This window comes from Aptenodytes patagonicus, chromosome 3, assembly GCF_965638725.1.
Source record: "Aptenodytes patagonicus chromosome 3, bAptPat1.pri.cur, whole genome shotgun sequence".
In the NCBI taxonomy this organism is placed as follows: Eukaryota; Metazoa; Chordata; class Aves; order Sphenisciformes; family Spheniscidae; genus Aptenodytes; species Aptenodytes patagonicus.
The window spans coordinates 93,607,519-93,626,357 of NC_134951.1; positions in this window are offsets into that span (position 1 = coordinate 93,607,519).

Below are 18,839 nucleotides of genomic sequence, written 5' to 3' on the forward strand. Positions count from 1 at the left end.
GCTGAGTGGCAGAATGTAAAAAGATATAGATCTATATAAAAGCATCTTGATAATAATGAGGAAAAAGAGCAAAGGTGTTATCCTGGCAAATGTCAGCCGTCAAACCAGGAGGATCAAGCTAAAGACACTTTTGTGAGAAATTAGCAGAAAGCCCCCAAGGTACAGGGCTTCACAGTAACAGGGAGCTTGAAAGCTCCAAGTGTCTCTTGGGAAAGGAATAAATTAGAGCAGGCTCTCCAGAAACTTCCCAAAGAGGAAGTTTGATGATTTTTTGACGCAGAAAATTGTGAAAACAACCAGAAGGGAAGTAGGTCTGAATCTGAGCCCAGCCTGTAGGGAAGAGTTATTTGAAAATGTCAGAGTGGAAGGTAAAAATAGCAGTGAGATGAGGAAATGAGAGTTAAAGATTCTCCACAAGTGGGAAAAAGCAAAGACAAGATATTGGACTGCAAAGAGGAGCTCAAAGAACTAATAAATAAGATCCCATGCGAACCAGGGAAAAGGAGTTCAGAAATGTTGACCCCTAAGGAGATAATAAAAGCAAACCTGTAAATATTCCAATCTGTAGGATGGGTAGGAAAGGTACCAAGAAAGCAGTTTGGTAAACCGTGAGGACCTCAGAGAGAGGAAGGAGGGGTACCAGAACTGGAAATAAAGTCTGACTACTTAGAATTACTAAAATCAGAAACGTCATTGTATGAAATGAGATATGACTCGAAACAAATACAAAAGGGAGGAAAAAAAATTCCAAAAGTCCATTAGCAGGGAAAAAAAAAAAAACAGAAAGGGGAAAAAAAGGACAGAGGAAGCTAAAAGGCTGAAATGCTTAGCATCTTCCTTTGCTTCGGTCTTCAGTAAAATACTGGATGGGATCAAAAACTGTCAGACATGAGGAATAAGAATCTAGGTTACTTAAGGGAAAGACAAGACACAGAGCACTTTAGTTTGGGGTTTGGGGATTTTTTTCCCAAATTGCTAGGCCTAGTGGAATTCACCTTAGGTACTTAAATATGGTGAATCAGTAGCAGAATCGTTAGTGACTGCCATGAGAAAACTTTCATGAAGGATTGGTCTGGAAAACTGAAAAAGGTCAAACAAGAAGCCTATTTCAAAAGCGGTAGAAAAGAAGAGAGTGGGGAGTTCAGTTAACATCAGTTCCCAGAAAATGCTGGCAAATCAGACAAACTATTTGTAAAAATCAAGACTACAAAGAAGCAAGTAAGAGGCCAGGTGGATTTGTCAAGCACAAATCAAACCAAACCCATCCAATTTTCCTCTTCGAGAGGAAACAGGGTTTGTGGACAGAGGAAGACACATCAAATGTCTTCACTTTTGTAAGACTCTTGACATTGTCTCACATAACATAACAAAGGAGCTAGAGAAACAGTCCAGGTGAAACTACTAAAACGTGGGAAGGAAAACTGGTCAGATATGCAGAGGAAGGTTCATGGTCAAAAAGGAAGGCAGCACCAAGCAGCATTTCAGCACAGATGTATCTTGAGCTCATACTACTCACTATATTTATTAATGGTCTGGAAGACAGTGCAGGACATATGGTTGTTACATTTTCATGTGACAAAGCAAATTAGAAAATGGGGTTAGAAATCAAAAAGACCTTAGCAAACTGAAAAAATGTTCTGTAGAAATACTGACTTGGTAGAAAATCTGCAGAAAAGAACCTCTGAGTTTGACAGATGATCAAAAGCTGAACATCAGTCACCAATCTCATATTGTTGCAAAAAAGATAAACATTGTACTGGGATGTGTAAACAGAAATATTTTCTATGAGACACATGGAATATTTCTTCCACTCAATTTCCTAAAATTCTTTGTCCTAAGATATTCTTCAAGTAAAGAATTGCTCAGTGCAATAAAAACATATCCAAATCCTCTTTCTAAAGAATAATGATACATCAGTTGAATTATTCCTATACTGAATACTAGTCTGAATTCACATTGGCAAGAATGCAGAGATGCTATCAAAATCTGTGACATGAATATAGTCTCTCTCTGTCATGCACAGATTTGGCATTTGGAAGGATACACAAAACTGAGACATCAATTGATCGCAGGAAGAAGGCAGCAAGATTAAAATCAATTAACAGTAAAGCAAAAGCAAGTCTTCTATCATCTTATTCTATCCTCTCATTTTGTTATCACTGCCTTTTACAAAGCCAATGACAACAAATTCATTGCAACTTATATCTATATTTATACTCGCATTTTGATCATCATGCACTGTCACATTTTAAACCACAGCAGAACACGATTTCTTGGCTTCCTTTTTTGAAGATGAAAGCAGGAAGTATTTTGTAGAAGTGTAGAGAAAATTCCTTATCACTGTATTATTAACTGGAAGACACTATTTTTTGGCTCCAGCCAGACTGAGATGGCCTCCGGGTCACCCAGCTGCCAACCTGTAACAATGATAAATAAATCAACCCGCTGCTTAGATATGGTTTTCCCGGCAATATTAGAATCTGCTCTGCTGGGTTTCAAAAACAGAAACAGCCATAAAGGTCCCCTAAAAAACACAAGCTTGGATGGGTTTTCTGAAGGCTTCACACTCTATGTTGGCATAAGGGACCTTGTTCAAACCTCTAGCTCTGGTAAACACCTTATAGCCCTGGGGGTCACAGAAAGACAATTGGAACACCTTCTCTGGTGGCTGTACTGGATATTTCTACATCACTGAGGGCTCAGCTCCTCAATACAAATGTTAAAATAATGAGACAGACTAAAACAAGTACTCATAAAGACATTTTTTAGTTTTTGTTTTAAAAGACACTGATCCCAATGAAGAGAGAATGGAAGTCCCTTTGAGACAATGCCTGTATACAGATACCGCAAATTAAGCAAGATCACGGGGCTAAGAAGGGTTGATAGTAGGCTGCTGTCACTAATGACATGCAGTTGTCGTGGTAACGCTTTCCTATCTTCTTTCCTATAGATCTGCATAATTCCCAATACTATGTAGCATGGCAAGTCTGGGTTACTCATGAGAACATAGGAATTACTACATAATCTCTAAAAGCATTTGCTGACTTGTGTTAAATAAACTGACCTGCAGTTCTGCATAAAATGCGCTAAGAAAAATGCTTTATTTTTAAGGTTATCCATTGCACATTATTATATACAATATAGAGCTCCCTGAAGTTTTTAAACATTTAGAGAAAAACAAAATTTGGCAGGGAATATGTTGTAAACAATGTCTACCCGTACACTTGATGAAAAATTCATAAGAAATACGTCATAGAAAGGTAATTTCAAAAGGCTTTTTTAAGCATCAAAATATTCTGATGCAAGTAATGAATTATTTGTTTACAATACTTTAAATAAATGTGTGACTGATGAGTTGAAATCAAGTCATTGAGACCAATTTCCTTCAAATTCTTTTTTATGTTGAAATAAAGTATTCTCTGAAGCAGAAAAATCCGCCTTGTAACCTCTGTATTTTACTCACTCAAGTTGTCCTCATTTGTAATGTTTGTATGCTCAACCAAACCTCCTTTTTAATATGTCATCTATTCTGTGACAGATGGAAGCCTTCATTTTCATTCAACGCCCTGAAGAAGTGAAGGCCAGTATAGGACCAAATAGAATAAAATAAATAACATTCTAGTCACCTCACAAACTAAAGTAAGCTTTTATCCAAACTGTCTCAGCTTATCTAGATCTGCTAAACAAAATCTGTGAGTTTAGATATCCAACTAAATTGGAACGGTTTCTACTTCTCCTTCCTTCCCTTCCTATTTCTTCAGCTCCTCCCCATTTCTCATTCTTACTGTCATTCTTAATGACATTCCTATGGTTCTTCCATGCGGTCAGACTGAGTTAAGGTTGTACATGTGCTTTAAGCATCCTCCGCCATGCTGCAGAATGTTTTGATATTTTTTAAACAATTTGAAATCTGGATTTTCTGCCTTTGATAATGCTTAGATTTGTGATAAGGACAATAAGCCTTTTAAACTTTTAAAAATACTGTTATATTCCTAGCCCCAAGACCTAGTTTAATGGATACTTTTATGTTTATCATATAGTACCCCATAGAGTTTTAGGCAGCTTCAGATGCAGATTAGTCATGATCACTTCCCTAGAAATTTTGCATTAAATATGTCACAATTATAAGGTTCAAGGAAGTGAAGCCATGGGTTATAAGTTATTGCTAAAGTAATGCGATTGTCCAGCCAAATTTATTTGGCTATTTATGTAGAATAAGTACCACAGGTGTTTGTTATTGGTAAGGGATTTGACTGATAGGAGAGCAGTGCCTTGGAGGACCAGCTCAGGATGGACATGGGATAGCTGAAGGCCAAGAGGCAGCTGTTGGAAAGGTAACAGAGGCTGAAGTAACCAGAGAGGGAGAGAATGGGAGGTAGGACAGCTGTGGAAGGCAACAGCAGCTAAAGCCCCTGAAGGTGTGGAGGAACCAGATCTTGAAGCTTAGAAGTAGGGAGATCCTGAGAAGGGAGCTAGAGGAAGGACAGAGTGGTGTGATGTGACCTCTCAATTCAATAAAACCTTATTCCCTCAGAAATGTCCCAGCAAAGCAACTTCTAATGAGATCTGTCATTTATGTTAGTAACATGCCACGTGGGCTCTCTAAATAGAGCTAACAATGTACTAGAGACCATGGGCTTCCTGGTGTATAAAGCCTGTTACTTGTATAAAGTTTAATAAATGCTATTAGTAACTTCATTATGGGGCATGGGTGCGACAGCTCACACCAGTCACACAGTAGGACATATAAGAGCTAAAGAAATAATCTTTAATGCTCCAGAAACCCATCCAGGAAGAACTCTCATGGCATCTCCTAGCCAGGGCTAGGAGGAAACTGCCACTACTAAGCAGCCAATTAATGTCCAATTCCAGATAGAGACATAAGTCCTCAGGATATGTATATAAATCTCAGGTGAGACTGTCTAAAAAAGGGTGCCATTGCAAACTCCAGCTGTCTGAGGGTGTTGCCTGGTACAGGCAGTGCTGCTGTGGACAGTGGAGCCCAGGGCTGAAACCTGGCAGCCAGGATACGCTTTGACTGGAAAAACTACACAACCCAAAAATGTACCTGTTGGCTGAGTTTAAGTCAAACTGCATTTTTCTCCTCTTTTATTTGGTTTCAGTCTTTCTTATCCTTAAAAGTCTGATTTTAAAACTCTGATTTAAGCTTGGCTGGTGCTCCTGGAAAAGGATGAACCAGAGTAAAACTGTCCCACTGTGAGTGCTTGGACTGCAGAGGGGCAGCGAAGCAAGTAAAACAGCATGTGTGGGCAGTCCTGGGGGACTGGGAGCCCTGGACGTGCCAAAGAAATGAAGCGACATAGTGAGGAAACAGCATCTGGGGACAGTTTCATGCCAGGCTGCAAAGCAGCTCTGCGCAGGCTGCCAGATACCTGCCTTTAGCCAAGGCAGGCACCAATCTGTGCTCCTCCCGCAAGAAGCAGGCGCTGAGAGCATTGCCACTGTTGAGACTGACGCGCTGGGAAGATGTTTGCAAAAGAGTATGTTTCACACAGGTGGACACACTTGGGGTCCAAGATTTGAGGGACAGGGAGCTCCCAGCAGCAAGGCAGGGAAAGTTTCAGCTGACTTCTGGCAGCAGGGAAAAAAGATCCTGGCACAGAAACTGAAGCTGGCCCAGCTCTGTTTGGGGACCAGCAGAGGGGAGGAAGGTGGGGAAGAGGTGCGAGACTACGTGTTCACTTGAGGGAGAAAACTGCAAACGAGTTTTGAGTTAAAGATCGGGAGCTCAGTTTCTCCCGTAGCCTGTGAAGTTGAGTTTGCTAATGTGATATGCTGGGACAGAAAAATATAAATAGTTTACTTAGACTCTCTCCTACAGCTGCTAACATTAAGGACTAAAACTCTGCAAAACTAATGAAAGCTTGAATTTTAACCCGATCTGGAAAACTCAGCCCAAGGCAGACCGAGTTTTCATTAGCAGATAAATGGCCCACACAGAGCACCACAAGGTGTTTGTGCCAATAATTCTGGTGACTGCATAGGTAGAGACATAAACAGCTTTATGCTTTTGCACCTAACACGTACAGACATGCAGTTTCAATAGTTCATATGGACATTCAACTATGAATTATGAATAAATTAATTTATGTGAACCAGTGTATACATAGAGTAAAAATTTATATCTATTTACAGTGCATGTAATTTTTCCTACATCCCAATTTCAATTGATAAGGAATTGAACATCACTGATCTTTGTTGGTTTTCTCTTTCTATAATGGAGGTAAAGTATTTCCAGTATTATCATTTTGTCTCTCTTCTGCCTCCTCCATTGTGCAGTTGTCACCTGCTCCAGGATTTATCATGCAAAAGCCCAAACATTCGTGCTAAGGGCCACCACTGCTACTCTGGGATGAGCTTATAGTATCAATCAAAGGTTACTTCATACTCATGTAAGTTGGCAAGTGTGAAGCTACCAGCAAGCCAGCAACTTCTAAATGAACCAAAGTCAACAGCACCACTATAACGCCTCTAACTAAAAATGTGTTTTACTGTCTCCCACGCTGGAGAGAGGACCAAATTAGACAACAAAACTAAATAAAAGCATTTACTTTAAAAAGCCATACCCTTCTCCGAGGGCAGACAATATACAGCCTTGAGCCCATCAGAGCACAACCTACATCGCCCACAAGCAAACACAAAAAGTGATGCTGTTTTATGCAAAAGCCAAATCTTGTAAACATTCGCTACTACCCAGCTAATTTTTCTGTGTTTTCTGGCATTTTTCTATGGGTAGGGACCTCTAACCTATCTTAGAGTTCCCATAGCTGAATAAAACGTGCCTTATCTAGACATTTTTAAAAGGTCATTAAGTACCTACACATTTTGCCTGGCTTCCCAGGTGGAAGAAAGTTGTTTTGCAGAGCTGTTGGTCCAGCCACTGGCAAAAGAAAATGTCTCACTGCATCTTGCTCACTCCTGCCTCGCTACTAGCAAATAAAACCTCTTTAAACATCTTGTGTTTGTTTAAGCACAGTAGCTTCAATAAAATCACCTCTCAGTCATGGAAAGACCTACCAGGAAGCCTGTCCAATCCATTAGGGGAGGCACTGAGTGACTGCTCAGGACCCCGGCTTCATTTTGGAGCTCTGCGGCAGGCTGGGATCATGGGAGCCGGGAGCTGGTTGTACTGGTTGTGTCCATCTGGTCAAGGTGCCAACAGGTGCCCACTGCCTCCACCCATGTGCTGCTTCCCGAGTACAGGCACAATCAGCACTAACATAGCTCCCTGGCCTTTTTTTGGCCTCATGCTCTGTGGCCCTCATGTTTCAGGTCTCCACCAGCACCAGACCTTCCCCATGTCCATCTTCTCCACCTCTGGTCTGTCCTTCAGTTTGGACTTGAGTACTGGGACTATATCCTGTAGTACCTGAGCAACCCAGCAAGCACTGCAGAGTACTGGCCCTGTTTGGAGATACAAACCCAAATAACACTGTTTATTTTAATTTTTTCTTTTAGTTTTTTCTTTCTTTTTTACTGTATTCTCCTTTCTTTGCCATTATGCCATGTTTCCTTCCCTTACCTCACATCTGTTGTGTTTGGAAATATGCTAAGAGCCTGGAGTAGAGCTAGGAGTGTAAGAGCTGACTTTTAGCCATTTGAGGTTAAATGAGCAGCCAGAAACAGCTGACACCACATCCACAGGCCAGGAGATTAACTCTCGTTTTGGTTTCTCAAAGCATTGGTCCCTGCTGAAGCTCTTCTAGAAAGTATAATGGATGGAAAAGGAAAAAAAAACACTTGGTTGTGCTCATCAACCACTTATACACCAGGGCACTCCTCCTAAGATTTGTGCAGCTAAACCCATTAATTGTCACTGTAGCTAGGGTTAGTAGAAAATGGCTTAAGTCAAGGCAACAGATCAGGTTTGGCACAAGAAATACAAACCAAGGCTCCAGAAGTTTCAAATTTGAGTGTGAATTTCTGCAGTTCCTGTATTTCAGCAGAGCTGTCTTTGGTGTCAAGAGACCCAGCTACAGAGCCTAAGAATGAAAGGCTGTCTCCACACCACAGCCCCTCTGTCATTTTTCCATGTTTAAGCACACAGCAGGCCGTGCCTCAGCAAGGTCTCTAATCCATGCTGAAAAGGAACCAGCAAGACGACTGATGCTATGTTTCAGCATTGCATTTTTCTATCTGTCTGGTTGTTTTGAACTCTTTCAGAGTAACAAGCAAGATTAATGATGAGATTATTACCGGTAATAATCTATAAATATTGGTGAAGTGATAACATTTTCCACTTGGTGGCAGATAATGCTTTTAAAAATAAGCACAAAGCTCAAAAGACACATTTAAAGCATATTTTTACTGAGGAAAAGCTCTGCGGTGCCTGATGGGCATAGACCCCTGTTGGATGCAGGGCTGAACTGCAGAGCTTAGGCGCAAGGATGTGCCCCAGGAGCCATGTGTGCAGCGGGCAGCCATGCATGGCCATGTTTCCTCACACCCTTCTGGGCCCACCCAACCCCACGAGTGTCCTCTAGGGATGACAGGAAGATTTTGCCTTTTACCATTCGGGGAATCCCTAGCACTCCATGAAACCCCCGGCCCTTGGAAAAGGTCAGAGCATGCAGGTTTTGAGCACAGGGATGTCAGCAAAGGTTCCTGCAGGCTGTGTAATTGAGGGGAGATGCTCTCTCTGCTCCTGCCTTCTCCCATTCACCTTGCCTGCAGGCAGTTTGGTCCCGAAAGGCGCAATTTTTCCCCATTCCCTCATGTGGTGCTGTGCTATGGCAGAGCACTCAATGAGGGACATTAAATGCAAGGACACTGTCCCTGGTTCAGGGCACCTGGGATGCAAGCTGCTGGGAGCTGGAGAGAGCTCTGGGGAAGTATTGCCTGACCCTTGCTCCCTGCTCTCCCCAAGGCATCCATTGTCGGTGCCTCTCCGAGACAGGGCACTGGACTAGCTGAACTGTTAGCCTGCCCCAGGACAACCAACCTTTTGTTCTTTTTCTTCCAAGATCCCACCATGGTGGGAAGGCAGAGGACAAATTTTACTCTGATAGCTAACAATGAACATCCCAGAGTCACATGAATCCCGTCTACCTGCAGGTAGGACTGTTGCACCTTCAGTCAGGTTGCTGACTAGAAACAAGGTCATTATACTAGCTGGCAGGCAGATAGTCAATTAAGTTCATGAATGTCGATGCATTTTTGCATGAAAACTCTTCCTAATAAAAATGCAAAATATTGAGCTTTTGACTCTTCCTTCGATATTCAGCACAATCCTTAAAATACAGCAATTTTTTTCTGGTGAAAGTTAATGCTTGTCCTCAAAACATGGCCATTGTCATCTCATTTGCTGTTCTGAGAATGCTTCTTGAAGTAATACTATGTCAGCTGGGGGAAAAAAAGCATTGCAATGATACCTCTCTTTTAAGCAGAAAGGCGTTGTGGAAAACAGCTCTATCACATACTCCCATGGACTGCCATGTCCTTTATGCAGCAGGACCCCTCAATTTCTAGGTAATGCCTTCATCTCTAACATAGCTGCGTACTCTTTCAACAAAGAAAAGATATCCTGAGGTCACAACATGTACTTCTATAGCTGAGATTTATTTTGAACTGTACTGAACAAGAACACATAGCAATGTATCCTCTCTTAGCACAAAGCCACACTCTCAAAGTTCCCTTCTCTCACCACTGAATGAGAAGCCGAGTGCTTCCGCCTAATTATTCTGACCTTTTGGCTATCAGGAATTGACTCAGACTATTCAAGGAGCATAGAAAGAGGCTCTGTTTTTGCTTTGGTAATGTGTAGCTTGGTGGCAGCATAACCCTCTGACACTGTAGTGTCTCTCTTCAGCATTCACTTCCTCTTGGGCCCCCGGTTTGATAAAAAAACACACACACAAAACAACAGGAGAATATATAAACCATTCCCATCCAGTTGTGCATCTCTCCTGTCTAAGTGTGGCTCTTTGCCATTGAATTTTAAGGCCAATGAATCACATCCCAGAAAGGGTATGGGCCATTGCTTAGTGATGCTAATGAAACCTCCCTCCCTCTCTGTTACAGCCACCTCTGTTTCAAGAACTGACAGTGGAAGGAAGATGGCTTTCTCTCAGTTAGAGGGTAATACGTGACATGGACAAGTGGTGGGTCCTACATGTGGTCTATTGGGAGGGCCAGATGCCAGAAATTTCCTAGCTCTGCCTCAAAACCAAAATTACATTTATTTCCACTTTCCAGATAGTCGTCATGATGCTGCCCTCATGCTAAGTCAACCACACCATGTGCCCACACAGGGAGTTTTGGGAGAGCTTGCAGTTAGAGAGTCACATTTTCTAGCTCATCCTGCTCATCCTGCTCATCACAGGGCTTATTTTCCTCTTACTGTTCACTTTTCCGTGTCCCCCTCTCTGCCACTAATGTCTGTGACAGGGTATAAGAGTGGCTATCTAAATTTTCTTTCCTTCTAATTCTAATTCTAATTACTTTCCCCCTCCCAAAGGAAAAATTTCAAAGGTAGTTACAGTATTAATTGGACATGAAATTTCACTCAGAATTTTTCCCCCTGTGCTTTTGATATGTTGTATTGGCTATGACTAGGCTGGTGGTTATGTTACAGAAAAACAAACTGTTATAAGTGAAAAAAGACCAAGCTTAGAAATGTGGAAAATGACAAGTATGTAATTAGCACAGTTTAGCCCACTTATCTGATTTTTTGGTTTTTTTATTTATTCATTGACATTTTTGTACAGCATTGGAAAATTCCCTCTTCAAGCCAGGTGGACTAGTGAATACCCATGCCATCTGCTTAAATATCTAATTTGCAGTATGCCATCTATATGACCTTCAGTTTTCAAATCATTTTATAACCCATCAATCTGTGCACCTGGCACAATATCCTCTCTGTGTACCTGATAACTGGTTAGCACATTTTAACCTCTCTCATGGCCAACAACGAATATTTTCTATGCTCATCACAGCTTTGTTCCCCATTCCTTCCCAGGCCTTTGCTATTACAGGAGGACAACATAATGAATTTGTCAGAATCAGAGTCATTTTCATCTGACATTCTGCAAGAATCCATGTGCTCTCAGCACTCAGGTTTTTTATTATATTCTAGCTGGTTTTTATCTGTCATTCAGATTGTTAGAAAATACCAATTTTGCATTTTTTAAAGGGAAAAACTGTGCAACTCAGCACAGAAATGGAGACTACAAAGAGCATGTAAGACAAAATGCTGTGGACAGAGAGCATTACTCATGCAGGTGCTCACCACGTGGTATTCTTCATAAAAATAGTATCCGGTGCTGTCATCACTAGAATTGTCCAAAGGAACGAACAAAGGCAAACAGCTTGCTACGTGCTCCAGATGGGGTTAAGCGAATGTCTGCCCCTTAAAACATTTTCTGAAAAGTTTATAAGTCATGTCCTTGAGCTGCCTGGCTGTCAGTGATTTTTCAAAAGCATTCAATGTTTCCTTCCTTTCTCCCATCCAGTCAGATGCTGCTGATGCGGCAGTACCAGGAATATGACTTATGTTAAAAGGGAAAATGCTCACCCAGCACATGTTCAACATGTGTCACAGGGAAGACCAGCCCAAACAAATAGCAAGAGACAAAAAGATGTCTCATAGTTCTGATCACTGACAGAGAGTGAAGGACTGAAGCTCTCAGATGAAGCTTTTGTGTTGAAGGAAACAGTCCCTCAGGGCAGTGCGGGGCAGTCGGATGGGAAAGGGTTTGCATTCAGCAGCACAGTGGAGCACAAATGGAGGTAAATGAATTTTACTGACTTCTGTGGGGGCACTAAGGAATTTGTCCACGTCTTACTGCCCAACCTAGGACACTGGGAAAAGGACTTAACTCTCTCAGGTTAAACAGAAAAGCTTGTATTTCCAGCAGTCCTATCGGGTTTTGGCATGAAACAGGATAAGACAATCAGTGTGAAGGTGTCTGGTGCTGCAGAAATGAATGTCGGTAGGTCAAACATAGGTGTGCTTCCCTCATTGAACGAAACAAGGATGCCACTGAAGTCCATTTCCCTGCAAACCAGGATGACAGCTGGTAATTGACATCAGAGCATTTCCTCTGTCACCTCTGTCTCCTCAGTTAACTCTTGGTAAGTCTGCTAAGACTAAAGTAAACATTTTCTAGTCTCAGTTAAGTGTTGGCAAACAGGACTTGACACTACGAGTGGAACTGGACAGGAGTCCTCTGGTGAGTTTCTTGACTAGAAAATATGGATTTGTACAAACTGACACTTTGGTCCAAAGAACATTTCTAGGTCAAAAGACAGGGAGAGGGGTCACCTCTGTTTGCCCCCACAGTGATATCAGGATAGTCAGTAGGGCATCTCGAGCCTTGCTTTCTCTTACTCAGATCACAGACTTTGGTGTGGCTCTGCTTGGTGAGAGCCTGGGCTATGCCTGCCAATACAAGGGTCAGTTTGCCATCAGCATCTCACGTGTTTCTGCTTGATGCCTGTGCAACTGTTGATGGCAACTGTTGATGTAAGGAGAGAGAGAGATTTTCCATAAATTAAGGCACATACTATGGATGAAAGAAAACAGCAGAGCAAATATTTGAAACTGGTTGCCTTCCACACCCTGCTGAAGTTACACCTATCTCTAACTCATGGTCAAAGTGTGTCTTTTTAGACAGACAGTATTCAGTTTCATCCAGTTGTAAGAAAGGAGGGATGCTGAAATCTGAGCAGTGTTTGAGCGCAGCCTTCATCCTGCATGACCCGCCGTGCTGGTCAGTGCCAGCCGGCTGAGACCCACCGGTAGTCACCTCATCCCTTCTGCGTTTTACCTGGTGTGACTCCCACCTCTTATAAAAACTCCTCTGTTCTCTTAAGCCTTGAAGCTTTTAGCAACCTGCTGTCATCTGTGAAGCCAAGATCAAAGACAACAAAAGTGCCCGTCTAATCTTGAATGTAATCCTCCTTACATGGGCTTGTTCCTGAGCTGCAGGTACCAGTAGTCCTTCCACCCCCGTCTTTGAACTCAGGGCTTAAGACACCGGCGTCTCTCACACTGTTGCCACCACAGATCTGACTATTTTCCAGCTGTCCAGTTTCTGCTACTATCCATGGTGTTTAGTACGTAAAGACATGAGCAGAGTCTGGTTTGTGAATAGCACAGCATATGACAAAGCTATCAGAAACTGGCCTGACATCAGATCTGTCATATTGCTTTTCAAAATGAGAGTTCCTGTCATTAAACAGCCACTGACCCCTTGGCAGCAGGACCAGGCAGGTGAGACACTACAAACAGCCTCCCCTATAAATTCCAACACACTGTCCTTATCTGACTCTGTACAGCTCCAGGTGATAAAATCAGTTTGACAAAAGTGGAAGCTGGGAGGCCCGCGTCACCAGATTTTTAGGAAGCTGGAAAAACAAACAAATGCACCACTTTATTTTCCCTTAAATGTTTTTCACCAGATGGATCTTCTTTTAGCTTTCATTCATGCTGTATTTCTCACATCTGCGTGCGTTTGTTAGCAGCGAGGCAGCACCTCCAGCATAGACCACGGATCTTCCCTCGTGTGCGTCCTCTCAAAGCCTGGCCAGGCTCTTCCTTCCTTGACAGGAGATTTAACATTGCCCCTTTAATCTTCCCAAGCTTTTCTTGGGCTTAAGTATTCCAAATATTATGTAGTTCTAATTATTCCGGTAAGACACTGCAAAATCTCAAGTGCTTTTATTCCCCTAAAAGCTGGCAAGGGATGTCTAAGTTGTCTGTGCTTTTGTTTCACTTACTACACACTTTGTTTTCCCTTTCTCTCCCACTTGACAGCACAAAACCAAAATCTGCAAGCTTCCCTCTAAGCCACCCTGTGCCAAATTTTCCAGGAAGTAATCTGTAGTGCAGAGTCCCGTAAGGAACTGTTGTTCCCACAGCAAACATCTGCACTGAGAACAACAGCACAAGGAGACATGATTAAAAGCTACGTAGCTCTTATGTTCTTTACATCTGTGTGGCTATAACCTGTTTAGTAAGCAAATTTCAAAATTTCTACTGTGATTTTTAATTTAATCTATGACCACATTTGCTGCATATAGGAATTATCTTCTCTACTGAGCTTAAAGAAACAATTTACCATTGTTATCTAAGATTGCATTGAATTCAACACATTGATGCTACTTAGCTATAGTGCATTTAGGGTAATAGCTCTAACTTTAAATAACAATATTTTCTTAAGCTTTTAAAGACAAACAGTTGATTAACTTAAAAGCATGTATCTCCCAGGTAAGTAATATTAGTCACTGTTCATTGTGAAAAACATAGTCACATATTTACCTCCGTAGATATTTCTGTTGATTAATTATGTAAAACAATATCAGTTTTTCTACCCTGGAGTTAAGGGAAAGACTTCTATTTAAAAGAAGGACTCGTGAGAAAACAAATTTCATTTCAAAGGTTATTAGCAAAAAGAAGCCTTTGTTTTAGTCTTAATAGAATCATTCTCCTAGGATGACACAAATATCCATAAAGCACCATGATTTCATTTGGGTTTTAAAAATACAAAAACAACTTTATTTTCCCTTGATGCAAAACAAGATTAGCTGGGGGTTTTTTTTGCTGTATTGGGTAATACAATAATGGCTAGATTGTTTGTCTCTGGCCATTGCATGAGCATGCAGGGAGAAGGGAAGAGGACATAAAAGTTTTCCTCTACAGAGACGCTGAAGAGCAGGAGGCGGTGTGCCTGGAGCACAGCCCTCTCCTCCCACCTGCTGCTGCCCCAGCTCCTGGGTCACGGCCGGACCCCACGCTTGCAGCATCACACGTGCCTGCCGGGCAAAGCTGGGTCCCAAGGCAATGCAGATTTACTCCTGCAGGTTTGCTCTCTTTGCTGCACTGCCATGCAGTCATGGCAAGGGAGGGAGGGAGTGAAGGGGAAGCTGGACCAGGGTCTCATATTCTCTAGACCAGCCAATAGACCTCATCTGGTATACGCAGAAAACGAAGCTGCTGCTTCCTACGTAGTGCAGGGTGTGTATTGTCCTGCGGTCTGCAGCTGTGGGGGAGGCTGTCCTTCCTCCAGCCAAAAACCGCAAAGGGCTTTGTTTACATCAGTGCAGCTGTGAGGTCCCCCAAATGCAGGCCAGCTGTTAAAAGCCAAAATGAGCTCTTAAATAGTGTGAAGCAAACTGTCCTCCTGCATCTGCCTCTTCAATCCCATCCAATAAACTGTCCACTAGTAACAAAATAGGATGAGGCTGCAAGATGCAGAGCACATGCTAACGTGGTTGGTCAATGTATCCCACCGTGCCTCCATGGAAAAGGAGCTCTCCCAGCCCCTGGCAAGGCCCTGGAGAGGATCCCTCATCTTCACAGAGGGTAAAGCTGCCAAATTTCAAAATATTTGCCTGGTTGTTACCAGTCCCCATATGGGAAAAATCTTCAAAAGGATAAAAGAGAAGTAAGTGAGTTTACTTAATTTGTTTACAAACCCTTCCTGTCACCAAAAAAAAAAAAAAGGAAAATTAATAGTTAGGGATTTCTTCAAACAGATACTCTGAGGTCTTCAGACTTTGAAATATGTTGATTAATCCGGGGAAAGTCCTTGGAAAACAGTGAAAAGAGCCAAGTGCTGAAAAAATCTCTGTATACTGTTCCATGTTAGTAAATTACATATAAAAGCAAGGGGTCTAACTAAAAAATGTCACCAAGCTGAAAAGGATCAAAGTTTGCTCGTATCCCGTAGCATGTATCTGAGACTCCGGCTGAACCTAATAAAAATCTTCTCCTTAGTAGATATTCTCCTATAAGAGTTTGTGACTCCTAAATTCAGAGGGATTTTTCTTTTTTTGAAAGAAAAGTGAAAAAAGACACCATTAAAAATCTTTTACAGCACAGAAAAAGAGATTATGGTGTTTGTAGCAGATATCTGCAGGAAATTCTGCTCCAGTTATCATAACAACAACGTGTTCTCAAATTAAACTACTAAGAAAGTTCAACAAGTAGAGCTAGGTTTGTTTTCTTCATGGTTCATTGTGAGCTTAGATACCTTACACTTCCTCAGGGCAGAGCCAATATCGCGTTTGAGAAACATGTCATGCTCCAGAGTATTTTCCAGCACAGTCTGATAAACAGTTTTTAAAAAGCAAATGTCACTGATAAAAACAAGTGTGGGGGGTATGTTGTGTTTCTCTAGATGGAGGTTTTCTTTGGGGACAACTGAAAGAAGGGCATGTAGAAAGTCTTGTACTTCCTGGAGCCCTCCTGGAAGTAAGTATCACTCTAAACCAAGGCATTATCAAAGGACTCCTGTGCATCTCAGTAAATTAACCCTGCTACCTTAACCACATTCATATTAAAACCCATGTTAATGTGGGCATCAGATCTATGCTACACTGTCATGATTTTGGGACTATAGTGCAGACATGTCACGACCATTCTCTTTGTATGGTTTGGAAACTACTGCTCGATACAATAAAGCTATTTTCAGAATGTGGGCGATAGGAAGGCTTCATTTCTAAATAAGGAAACCGTTTTCAGGAAACGCAGTTCTGTCAGGGTGTTAGAAAATAATTTTGATAAAGCATTTGCAAAATATTAGAAAATGTAAATAGTAACTAAATAATAATTTCATAATAACAATAAATGTCTTTGCTTTTAGTAGGGACTTTCCCCCTCCAAAATGGCATTTTTTTTGCCACTGAACAGCTGATGCTATGATCAGCAGGAATAAGAAGGAAAAAAAAAGGTTGTGAGTAAATGTTTTTAAATGGACAACTACCTAAATATGTAAATAATCTATGCAACATTCATTTCCTATTATTTCCTAAGGAAAAAAATCAGGAACTGTTCAATCAGATTCTTCAAAATGTCCTGAAGGGTTGTTGACAAATGACCTGTCTATTCCTACATCTGCTTAATTAATACAAGTGAAAGTGTCAAATATCCTTCCCGGTAATGGATTAAGAAATTATCTACACGCAGCTTTGGAAAGCTGCAGGCAAACAGAATTTCTCAGTATCTCTATGCAGAACGTCCTGCCCTACATCAAGGCATATCTGAAAAAGTTGAGGTAAAGCGAATGGGTTATAAAAATATGTACAGCTTTAAATTTTCTTGTAGCAGACCAAAGCAGCATTACCATAATAGTTACATCTATCATGTCTCCTGTCACATAATTCCTGGCTCTCCTGCTCCAGCTTTGCCAATCTTGAATGCATATTTCTCTCTTTTTTGCCAGTGTATCTGTAAAGCTTCAGGCGAATTTCCCTCACTGATCCCTTTGCACACGCTCCGTGAATCAAGCCAGAAAGATGCTTCTTATCTCCTTCTTCAAATTCCTCCTCATGACATATATATTCTGTGATGCCTACAAGGAGCGAAACCCCTCATAACAGCTGGGGTGAGTTGGGAGAGCGGAGATCACCGAGGTATCACTTTGAAAAATGCCTTTTTGAACAATTTGATACATATAGTTAACCAATATATGTATGATTATATTGCCCGTGCCCAAATCATTACCTCTATTTACTTGTTGTATCCTGGCCTCTTTTGATGAAGAAAACCAAACAGTGTACTTCTGACAGATAAGAAGGGCAGAAAGCAGAGGAAACATGGCAGATGGGCTTTGAGATGAAGAATACCAGATAATTTCATTGACTTAGAGCACATAAAACACTATGATCCAGGGAAGTCACTCTTTTGCAGTGACAGAGAGATTGCATAGGACATTTTTCAGCAAAATATTTAGCCACCACACCACACATGCAGTTTTAAGGCAGCTAAAGCCATTTGAAAATTAAAGTTTGGTTGTGCTGGGGAGAAAATGAAAGAAAAAAATGAACTTGATGAAGCAATTCATTTCAGCATTTTCCATATGAGAAGTTTCCATTGTGGGTGCTAAATTCACAAAAGAGTTGAGAAGACCAGTGCATCTGGTCCTGTTACATTGTCACCTCTTGGGAACACGAGGAGACAGTGTCTGATGCCCAGACGCCTCTGATGCCCAGACTTTGAGCTGGTCTTGCAAGGAAACCAGCTGAGGCATGCAAGATACCCAGTCCTGAAGGGATGGATCAACAGCTGAAGACGACAGCTCTTTATCTAGCACTCCTCTGAGATGCTTCATTGCCCCTCAAGAGCACTGGCCAGTAATATGGCAGCGTGCCTTCCCCCAGCACGCCATGGGGCCTTTCCACAGAGAATCAGCTCAAGACATTCAGGCATTTCTAACAAATTTGCAGATGTGTGGGGCCTTCACAAGGCCTCACAAGAATGGAGGACAGGCTGCAACAACTGGCCACAGCTTTGACATGTGCCTCTGGCTGAGGGCTGATCTAAGTCCTTGCCCTACAGCCCTCCCCTCTCTCGCCTCTCTGTTTGATCACCTGTCCTTCTCTTTAATCTGAGCAATTTCAGATTTAAAAGATCAAAAGGATGAGCTTTGGCCATCGCAGCCAGAGGGTCTTCAGATACGAATTGGAAAGCAGGATGCTCCCTGCCCAGCAGGCTGCCACTGGACACACGATGAGGCAGTCCTCAAAAGTGACTGGGCCAGCTTGTTTCTCTGCTTGTTTCTCTGGTTGGGTAAATGTTGGTTTTGCCTCTGCATTTTCAAGAGGTGTTGAAACAGAGGAGCAGATCCTAACTAGGATGATTGTTTCTCCCAGCCATTATGGACTAGATACATCTCTACCTTTGGGACTTTGACTAGGAGAATCCTGCAGTTTTCCAGGGGGAAGAACTTGCTTTAGAAGTAGCCTAATTTAAAAACTCAGTTACGAGAGAGACCACGGCACACTGCAAACGGGATGAGAAAGTTCTTCCCGGATGGGAGAAGACCACTTTCTCCTTCATGCCCACGGGCTGCCTCACCCTCCCCTTTCCCGTGACG